The sequence below is a fragment of the Akebia trifoliata genome, chromosome 10, assembly GCF_017979445.1.
Source record: "Akebia trifoliata isolate Shusen 1 chromosome 10, ASM1797944v1, whole genome shotgun sequence".
Taxonomy (NCBI): Eukaryota; Viridiplantae; Streptophyta; class Magnoliopsida; order Ranunculales; family Lardizabalaceae; genus Akebia; species Akebia trifoliata.
The window spans coordinates 1,610,999-1,622,956 of NC_141384.1; the positions used below are offsets into that span (position 1 = coordinate 1,610,999).

The following is an 11,958-nucleotide window of genomic DNA, read 5'->3' on the forward strand; positions in this document are numbered from 1 at the left end:
GAATTAATGTTCAAACTGGGTATCGAACTCACGACCTATAGGCATTAAATGCTTATCGCTCTGAAATTTCCATTGAGCCAATCCCTTGGGATTTTTTGCTATTTGTATTCTCATTTGACAATTCATCTGTACTTTAAAAAAAATATTATTATTGATAAACAGGATTAAAGGGCCCTTCCTTATATATAAAATCAAGAATAATTACAACATAAGTCATCAATTGCCCTATATATTATTAATATATCATTATAACGGAAACTATCCTCACAAAGATTGAACCCATTATAGAACTAATAATGAAGAGTCTGACTTGGAAGTAACACAAATTGACTTTGATCAATGTGATTCATAGAATGCATAATCTTAAGAGACAATAATCATGACCAATGGTAAGTGATAAAAAACAAATCACTGATTATAAAAAAAAAATTTGCTACATGAGTACGTTTGAGAAGCACATCATCTCCATAAAATTTATATTATTGTTCAAATTATTAATTAATTTGATAATCGAATTCTATGTAATGATATTCTCATAGTAGAGTAACAACCTCAAGAGAAAATATCACTGAAAATAGTACGAGCAATATTTCTTCAAGGTGTTACCTCACTTACTAAGTGCGTGTGATGTACGGGCGTTGAACATACCTGGGAAAGGGTCCCATATGCCTTGGTTCCATCCCTAGCTCATCCGATCCCTTTAATTGGACGTAAGTCTTGACACCTCATTATTGAAAATAAAAATAAAAATTATTGAATATCAAAAGAAAATAAAATAAAGTAAAATAAAAGTTATATATTTTCTTACTTTATTTGAAGTGGAATACTATAGATCCAAGTGTAAGTCGTGTTTTACGTTTCTACGTCACGGTCATTGTTGGATGCAACAATGATAGTGATGCAATGGCCTTGTCACTTATGGATGAAGTAAACTTCATTTTGTGGTAGAGACCAATAGCTCTTCCAATTAAATACATGTGACGTGTTTTGAATTTTTGTGTTTTTCAAAGGTGGTGGATGGACTTTGGGTCAAGCTCACCTTGAACTCCTCGTAAGCCACATGTTGTGAATGTCACACCTCATCGTTGCTTCTTATCCTCGTGAACATACCTTTATGTTATATAATATATAATATAATAAAAGGTAGAGGTGTTAAATTTAAATTCTCCCCGTTGGCCGTTCATAGGGATTTATTACTATATTTTTTTATATGTGAGGGTATTGCATGTACTATGATTGTTAATGAGTCGAATCCAACTCATCTAAACATCAAGTTGGATTTAAAAAATAAAACTTTAGTCCAAACCTGATCCACCTATAATCCGTTCATCTATATTCGATCATTTACGAGTCAGGTCAAATCCATTTTAATTATTTTTTATTGTATAAAAAATATATCAAATAACAATAAATTAATCAAAATAATATTTTATTATTAAATTTGAAAAAATTATTGCATTCTACACAATAATATTTTATGGGAACCATTAGTAATTTATAATTTTTTTTTAATTATGTAATATATTTTAATATACTATAGCGGGCCTGGTCGCCCAACGAACCTACACTCAAAACTCAAACTCGGCCCTATAATAAAAGGACTTAGCCCGAGTAGACCCAATAACTAAATGGACTATATAAATAAACCTAAACCCGATTCATGACGGGTCAAACCAATTTAGGCTAAAACCTTGCTCATTAATTTAATATCAATCGTAATAGTTCATTAATCTATAGTCTTTTAAAATTCTTGTGAGGGCAAGTGCCTCCACTTGTAAATCCGCTCCTGACTATGTACTTTGTGTCCTATTAACTAAGAGGATGTGCATGTTGTTGGTTTGAACTAGAGAGCCCCTCCCCTACCTATTGCCAATGAATCTACAGATGTGTCGATCCATAATTTATTTCAAATAGGATTCAATCTTTTGTTTTAATTGAGAGTTACTTTTTGGAGTCACGAACGAATTTATCTATATTTCAAATGATTCCATTAAAGTCTTGGATATTAGCATTTTCCTTCATATTAATCATATAGAACAAGATTTAAAAAAAAAAAAGGATTTGGTGAAGGATAAATCTCAAATTATTTGAGTTAAGATTCGAAGAATTTTTTATGATTAATGTTGGAGTGACCTCAGTGGAAAACATACGATGGACATCTTGATGTGGTGACACACGTATATTTATAGTTATATTTTTCTTGAAATACGTATAAAATATATCTGTGTGCATGCGTGTACCACCACATCAAGATGTCCGTCTTTAAGGTCACTCCAACACAACTCATAATTTATTGGTTAGTTATATTCCAAACGTACTAAGCTTTTGTAGTGTTAATTGAGGTTGATGGACATCTAAGTCTACGATGCAGTTTTTAAGATCGACTAACAAAAGCAATATAGTTGTCCTTATCTTATCTTGCCGACCCATTTCGGTTGTAGATTGGACAATTTTTCTAGTGAAATTCACCTCTCTATATCGTGATATATTGAGATAATGAAATTTTCAAATAAAATATCGCATCTACCTCAAAAATATCGGGAGATATTGAGCTATATTTGTCTCGTTCGATGGAGCATTGTGGAAGGATTAAGTACTAGTGATAGAGACCTTTTATCACATAAAAGAGAAATACATGTGTCTCTTTATCATTAGTCAAAAGTTACCAAATTCTATGCATGGTGATGCACAGTATCATTACTTTGTAAAGGTAACCCATACTTTATTTTACTAAACACAACTTAACTACTATTAGAAAACCCCCCCCCCCCCCCCTAAAGTTCAAATAAGAAATTCTTCCTACATAAAGCACTTATATTATATATTTTTTAATGGCAAAATTGCCCCTTCACAAGGATTCATTTATGAATTATAAAAGAGAGCAATTACAATGTCTAACTATATTATAAAATAAAATAAAAATCATTAAAATATTTCTGAAAATACCTCTCATTTATGGTGGATGATTTATTTTTTTAGCTAAAATATAAAAGACAATAATAGTATTCAAGGGTATTGCACACAAAAAAATTGTCGAGAAACATTATCCTTACTGAGGGTCATTTTGCTCAAGTGGATTACAACATTACGAATTCAACACTACAGCTCTCTAAATTTCATTGAAACGCTTAGATCCAAAAAAAGAAATTTTAAAAAACAATTTTCAACAATGAAAAATAACATTTTTTTAAAATTAAATTCAACATAACTAAATTTAAAAGTAAATTCAACAGTGAAAAATAATATTTTTTTGAATTTTTTTTTTCAAAGTGTATAGAATTTTGTCCTCTACAACCTTGAGGCATCGGATATTGTTTTTGGATTTCACAAAGTGAGCGCAATGACTGTTAGTAAAGTGAAATTAGTTATACTAAAAAGAATGTTTGTTCATCAAGAAAGGAAGTTGAATGAAAATAAATTTCGACAATAAGTTGAATATAAAGATATTTGTGACATTTTCTCTTAGTCTCTCACATAAGGTCATGATCGAGGGGTTTGTCATCAATTTCAAAACATAGCACATTTGAAGAGGTAAATTACCTATACTTAAAACTCACACCCTTTCTTTAGAGTAAGGTTTTCAATGAGTCGATTTAGTTTCATTTCTGAGGTACCTAGAATCGAGAATCATTGTATTATTTTTCATTTTTATATTTGTCAATTTTGGTTCTATTTCTAAAATAAGTGGAATTAACAAGAATCATGGATATTGATCAATTCACCCAAGTTTGAATCTTTGACTCTTTCCCCCTACAAATTCAAATTTATTAAAGACTAAATTTACTTTAAACAAGGAACAAGAAGACAGAACATTACTACAAATTCTCTAAAGTCAATCCCCATCAACCTCTTACAAGTCTTAATACTTTTTCTTTTCTTTTTCATATACAAAATTCATAAACTTTGACACCCATTGCTTATCTTGAAATGGCTTAGGCTCTTCAATACTTCCATTTATTCCTCTTCTCTTAAGCTCCAGTTTGACAAAATTGAATCATATTGTATCTTAAGTGCTGATGATGGGCAGGTACCAGCTAACTTAGTTGGTAAAGTCTTTGAGTGATGATATCAGAGCCTTGGTTTTAATCATGCTAGCACCAAGTTATTGAACTAATTAAAAACAAGTTTATCAATTAAAAAAAAAGTGGTGATGATCATGTTCATAGTCCCCAAGGGCTCAATAAGCTAGTTGGAGTGTTGAGAAATGTAGGGGTAGCAAGGGGATATAGCATGTTGAAATGGTCGAATTACCTATTGTAACTAGATCTCAAGCCACACACGAAAATTAATTATTTCCACCACCAAATAAATCAATTCTAATAACCAAAACCCAAGAATGTGTTGCAAAACAAGTGCAAGAAACAACAAAGAAAATAGAGATAATGAACATAATCACAACATAAGATATATGTGGTTCACCTACAATAGATTTGCATCATTGGGCAAAGTAGCAAATAGAAATCCACTACTAAAAGAAAAAATTACAAGAATGAAGATTTATACTTACCTCAAACTCTTTGGTAAAATCCATTAAATCTCTACACCCAACTCTAGTAGGGATCCAAACAAGAAATCGACCCCACTCCTGTTATCACAAACTTGTAATAACAATATGTACATCACTCTCAAACACCCTGAGTTTCTAGGTTTTATAAGAGAAGAAAAATGCATACATAGATATTCAATGCTACCTCACACTCTTTACCAAAGAGAAATCCCCTTTTATAGGCACTGACAACCATCTAAAAACCCTTTTTGTTTCCCATAAATTAACAAAATGACTGTACTTAAAATACCTCACATAGGTGGAAAAACCCATTAACCTTAAGAAACAAAAGAATGTGGTGATTTTATATCACCAAACCCAACATTACCAATAAGAGTCATTGATGATTCATTGATGGAAATGATTGAAATACATAGAAAGAACTTAGGTGATGATTTTATGATTTTTTTGGGCTTCAAAATGTATAAATGGGTAAGGCAATTTATATGAAATCAAACATGGATAGTCATCAAGTAAAATCAAATTGGTTTTGATTCTTATCCAGATTTGTTTTGAACCTAACAATAATTTGTTATTAGAAGAAAAAAAAAAGGTTTTTATCGATTCAGGCTCCAAGTTAGGAGTTCAGGCCCCATCTCTTTTGAATTAGGAGTTTACCCTCACATCTTACCAAAAAAATCGAAATATCCTTCAACCTTATGTTTATCTTGGGAGTTATCCCCTGGACCTAAAATCTAGTATGTAGTAGATGGTACAGACAATTTTACACAACTTCTTATTGAAACTTATTTTGTCATTTTTACACGCATCTTCCTTCTCCATGAAACTTTGTGTGGCGCCCCGCCGAAACGCTAACACAAATCCCCATGTCAGATCTCGAGGTATTATGTAGCACCTCGAAATTTCGGCATGGTCTCCTCTGTTTATGTTAGCATTCCAAGGCGTTCAACCTGCACCTGATAAACGACATACAATCCTGCATACATATACAAAATATAATACTAGCGGAAGCCTATATAAGTCTAATAACGTACGAATTATCAGAGTGCGGAAGAAGAAAATTTACGGGATTATACAAAATTTTCTCACTCTAACAAGAATCCTAACGCTCAATACAAATCTATAATACTCCTAGACAAATGGAGTATAACTCCAATACTTACCAAGTGACAAAGTCTGGCTATCTATTTGACCCACCAGATGATTCTCACTCGTGCTCTATACTTGTCTCGCCAAGCTTTAGATCTGAAACTAAAAAAATAGAGAAGGAAAGGGTGAGTAACAAGGGTTACCCAGTAAGGAAGCAACAATTTCTGCCAATAACCTCTCCTAACATGAACGAATAAACATACTGAATCATTTTAAAATAAACAAAATTTTACAGAAGAAAACTACGATTAACTGGTACATATAGCCAGGGATGAGCAACTAAACATTTTAAAACTCACATTACATCGATCAGCAGTACTCACTATAACATTCTCTTTTTATACAAATCTAATTGATCAAATGGAAACAATAAACATTCATTTCATCTTATATATCAAAATAAGCAACAGATACATAATACACACTGGTGGAGTATTGGAATTAGAGAGTTGGGATTCACGACTGGATCACTCCCAGTCGGGATATGATGTTACAATTCTTCTCGGGCTTTTAGTTCCTGATTTTGTGGCTGGTCGCTGTTTACCACGCTTGGTTGACCATTTATCCGGCTCAGGCTGGCCGTTTGACGTGACCGTAAGCAATGGGTCTCTTTTCAATGTGTCGGAACGTTCGACTACTATAGATTGTTAGTGATCACTGACTAATCATCTTCGTCTATGCCTATCAGGCGTACATGTGATTCCCAAAGATACAAACCATTCGTATACGACCACCTTTACATTACAAGTTCACTGGTAAAGATAGAGAGGAATAAACCCGGATTCCAGTTGTGACTCCACTCTCATACGCGTCCCATACCACGTATGAGTTTGGTGGTCCCTACCGTACATCCCAGGATAGTACACCACTCCGGATGATATGATGCACTATCCCTTCAGGCATTCACAAACTCTTTAACAGCTCACAAAATAGCTACTTATATATATATTATTTTCATTTGAAAACAAAAGAGAAATTAACAATACAAGGTTGAGAATAGATATCCAGTTTCCTACCATGCAAGTGTGGCCACCCGGCCTAAAATAAATAACATAACAGAGCGCCTCGCGCTAACAGAAAGTAAATAAACATGCAACCAGTAACATTATCCCTGGATATCCGTTCACCAACCTGCATACAACACAACAACGTAAAATGCAGACATCACCCCTCGGGTGTGACTCTGACATTTTACCATTTCATACCCTTTTTCCCTTTTTTTCGACTTTTACAGTTTTCAATCTCTTCATAAAATATCCATTTTCTGATATTCATCAACTCAATATGAGTTCATTGAATATTAAATCAAAATTTTCAACTATACAATTTATTTCTATCAATAATATTGAAAAAAAAATACAAATTTCATATCAAAACGGGGTCCGAGCAGTGTACAAGACCCAATTTATGGCAATAACCCGTTAAAATACTCTACCCACGTATAATTTGTTAAAAATACAATTAAACATATCAAACATGCAATTTCTGGCGTGAATTTTGAAATAAACAAAGAATTCTATATTTCGAAAATACATCCAAAATTTTCCAATAAAATCCTAAATGCAATTTTCACAATCTATGATTATTAATAGAAATTCAGAGTTCCTTACAATCTCTAGGCGAAAGGATCAAAACACGTGCACGGAAATCGAGGCGATCGGCACGGAAATCGAGACGGACCGAACTTCGAAGCGTCTGATTTTTGAAATCGACCTGGTGGTTTTGAAGATCTCGATGTGCTTGTCTCTTCTCCCTTCTACGGCGAAAGGCGGTTTGACCCCGAAACCGATGAAAATCGAGGTCGAAGTTACGAAAATCTCCGTATCCAAATACGGCTGATTTTTGACGATATCGGGTGAAATAGAAAGTAAAACGAAGCAAGGTTGGGTGGGTTTTGTAGAGAATGAGGCTACGGACGTTTCTCCCTTCTGCGTCGGAAGACGGTTTGACCTCGAAACGGACGAAATCCGAGGTCAAAGTTTCGAAATTTTCGTATCCAAATACGGCTGATTTTTGACGATATCGAGTGAAATAGAAAGTGAAATGAAGAAAGGTTGGGTGGGTTTTGTAGAGAATGTAGCTGCGGACCTTTTTCCCTTCTGCGGCGATCGTCGACGGCGAACCGTTTGCGAAGGATCTGAGGTGGAAGGTCGAAGAGAAAAGAAAAAAAAATCGTTTTATATGTCTCGATTGTATGGATGCGTTGGGGAAGATGGGTTATATAAAAAAAAATTAAATTTTTTTTTATATAAAAGTTAGGACGAAATCGGTATTTCGCCTATTGTTTTGATCGACGATAACTTGGTCATTCGGTCTCCAAAACTGACAAACGAATATACTATTTCGCCTAATTTTTCGTTCCGGATCTAATGGTATAGTCAATTTCTACAAATTATGTCTCCATCAAAAATTTACATTTTTGGCCTGACGTGACCCCTAAACTTGATGTCGTTTTCATTTTTGGCGATAATTCGACTTCCTGATCTCCAAAAATGACAAATAAATAGTCTATGTTGAATAATTTTTCGTTATGAACCCAATGGTATGATCGAATTTTAAAAATTATTCCTCTAACAAAAAGTCACTGTTTTAGCCTGGTCCGACCCGGTAATCGAGGATTTTGCAACTTTTATATTTGGACTCGCATTTGAACGTGCTTATAGGCTAAACTATGTTTTTCGATCATTTTGAATCTAATGGTGAGATCATATTCTATTAAAAATGATCAAAACAAGGTCCCACAGTTTTACCCTAAGTCCCACTTTCAAGATTTTCTTAAATTCCACTATTTATTTTTCCTCGAGATACGAATTAAAATTTTGGGGTATTACACTTTGGTTGTAGGTTTGCTCTCTCTTTCATTTTTACTCTTTTAAGCTATTGGTATATAGGCTGTCATTCCATTTTTACACGATCAGCAACGATGAAGCTCCATTATTAAGTAAAGAAGCTTCTGGTATTAGTTCCAACCTCCATACTTTACATTTTCCTTATAGTAAAAAATGTATAAAAAATAAATAAATAAGATTATAGTACACATGATGCCTTAGCATGGCACGTCGATATACACATGATGCCTTTATAAAGTCTGATATCATTCGATAATGCGTTGCGTTACAAATAAATTACGCTACGGTACAAAGGTAATACATTTCATTATAAAAGTGCTTCCCCTTTTTTCAATTACTTATTTTTCTTTTTTGTATCTGTCTTTTCAATCTTCTTCTAAAATCTCTTCTCCATCTAAAATCTTCTTGTTTTCTAATCTTCTTCAATTATTCCGATGAAAGCTACAACATAAATGATGATTGGGTGAGATAAGTACATTGTATTATGAAAAGTGTAATAATTACACCTGCAAAAGAAACTATTTCACATCTGAAAAGATGTGTGACGACTCAGCATGGCATGACGATATACACAACGCATTTATAAAGTTTGATATCATTTAATAATGCATTGCGTTACAAATAAAATACGTTACAATACAAAGGTAATACACTTAGTTACAGAGGCACTTTCCTATTTTTCATTTAAATTTTCTTCCCCATTTGAAATCATCTTCTTCAACTATTATGATAAAAACTTTAACAAAAATGATCGAGAGGTGAGAGAAATATATTATATTATGAAAAAGTGTAATAATTACATCTGCAAAGACGATAATAGCAAGTTTAACGTCAAATCAAGTTAAAGGGTATTTTGGATAGAAAAATATACATTTTATTAATATGACAATTTTTTAAAATAAATTCCCACTGTAGAAAAGATGAGGCCTAAACTCACATAAGTTAAGAACCCGAATCACAAAAAAAAAAAAAAAAAAAAAAAAACTACACTGACACCCCTAATTCACTAAGATTTAAGGCAGTGAAACTTTTCTTCAGTCGAATAAGTCAATGAGTATCAGCTAACTTCTTTAAGGGGAGAGAAAAAAAGAGAAGTAATCGATGGTGTTAGGTGGTCCGTATTCTCTCTTCTCATGTCACAATCTTTTCGTTTGGACACTAGAGTTTTCTCAAAGTGGCGTTTTAAGTGAATTTTAAGCTGTCACCCTTCAGTTTCCCAAAGAATTTCATTGAAAAAAAAAAAGGTGGGTCCCATGATTGCACTTAATTACCAAATTTGACCTGACCAGACATGAGTTTGTTGACCAATATAATTTGATTCTTCGAGAGGTAAGATCAAGAAGAAATTTTTCTTCGTATAGAAAAATCAATTTTGAATTTTACAAAATCTCGAATCAACCAATCACAAATATCAATATGTACTGCAGGGCATCCAAAATTTCAAAATTACCTCATTAGCCTTTGTGTGATTCGAGAATTTGTGAAATTCTAGATTGATTTTTCTATTAGTAAAAAAAATCTATCGATCCCGAAAATTGGTGGCTCACACTGATTCACACCCAATGTTGTCCACCACACGCTGATGTGTAGACAATTATTCTTCTCTATGGGACCCTTCAACTCATTGGTCGCCTAATGCATCACATATTGAAGATTACCAATTTGCCGTTAAGAAATTTTTGTGTTAAGCTGATGTGCCAATAAAATGTTGCCATGTGTATTAAAAAATTACTTAAAATTTGAACTCATGTCCACTTAGAGAATTTCTCTCCACCAACCAATCAAACTTGCTTTTTTAAGTACACGTGGCGTCATGCCATTGGTTCATCAGCTTAGGATTACAATTTCTTACATATTTTGTTATTCACAAAATATTGTATATAGCCACATAACTCGGTCTTGAGTTTTTTACCCAACTTGCCACCCAAGATTGGGTGGGTAAGTTTCTAAATTTTAAGCCCAAGCCTGACTCAGGTTAAGGTAGAAGACATTAAGAAATGGACTATGAAATGGATTTGGATCCATGACTTGAAACTAATCGGATCTGGATCATAATTCCGGGTCATCTTGATCTTGATATATAAGGGAAATTAACACACATTAGCATCTAAACAAATGTATATAGGATATATGTCTCTTTATTTTTTATTTTTAAGGAGTGGAGGTTATTTTGATATTTAAACACAATAAATTATGAAGGGTACAACATTCCATAGAGGAAATCCAACCACACACTTGTCTGATAAAAAAATCGATCAAGATCCTTAATTCTATGGACCATATCTTGGATTTATCATAGTTCAAAACTCAAAATTGACCTAACTACAATTTTCTAACTTTGATGGTAATTCTTTGACTTGGTAAAATCCAACATGTTGATCTAATGGCATTGGAATGGGACTACACAAACTCTTCTATGGAACCCATTTCAACACATACTTTCTCCAAGTAAAAAACCTTTGCAATAAAACAAGGGAAGAGTAACAACAAACAGTTCAAAGCATTTCCCCTATATAAACAACCAACTTTTCCCCTCTAAGACCCAATGCAACAAGCATACTTATAAGCCTCAGTAAGCACTACTAAAGCATAAGAAAACTTTGGGTTCTCAAAACCATGGCAACTAGAGCAAGAGATATGTCATTGATGATGCTGTTGACGGGTCATTTTAGTGACCAACTTCGCAATCATGGATATGGCAGATGGGTGGATAATCATCAATGACCCTCCGTTCAGTGGTGGGTTTGGGCTTTTACCACCAATGGAGGACAAATGCTGGTCGAGTGTTCAAAGTGTACCAAGGTGTGTGGCAGATATCTATGTGTCACTACGGCTCAACAAAGTCTATTTGAGTCGTGACTGTTGCGAGGCCATCAGCCAAGTTACTGATGATTGCTGGGCCAAGAACTTCCCTTTCAGCCCTCTTCCCCCTCCAATACTAAAGAACTACTGCGGCCGCTTTGGAGCAGATGCACCGGAGCCAATATGATGATGCCTCTACATAGCTAGTGTCTTTAAACTATAGATATGATTAAGAAAAATTTAATCTTTTATTTTTAGATAGAATAATGATTTTCTGATGCCCCCCTCTGACATACGCCCCCTACACCCCCATCACAGAACCTCAGATCATTTGCCTTGGGATACGCAGAACCACAAATTTTTTCTAATGTATCCCGAGGCAAATGATCTACGGTTCTGTGATGGGGGCGTATGTCAGAGGGGGGCATCAGATTATCATGACTCTTTATTTATATATATATATTACGGATAATTCAAATATTCCTCCCTAATATGGTTGGAGAATTCTTGATTCATGGATACTTGAAAGCTGTTACTGTATGATTTTCATCCATATGGTACGTCAAAAATATGTTACGCAACACATCTAATAGGTTGAGAATCAGTTGAAGGTTATGTTGCTTCATCAATAATATATGCATCCATTGCTGT

At 33.8% G+C, this 11,958-nt stretch overlaps 1 long non-coding RNA gene across 1 annotated transcript; it reads right to left on the reverse strand.

Annotated features, from left to right (window-relative positions):
- Nucleotides 1-5,494: 5,494 nt before the first annotated feature.
- On the reverse strand, nucleotides 5,495-7,847 carry LOC147392648 (uncharacterized). Its single transcript, XR_015182258.1, has 2 exons — nucleotides 7,267-7,847; nucleotides 5,495-5,758 (listed from the first exon to the last, which is right to left on the reverse strand). It is a non-coding gene; the product is annotated as an uncharacterized LOC147392648 (long non-coding RNA).
- Between the last annotated feature and the right edge of the window lie 4,111 nt (nucleotides 7,848-11,958).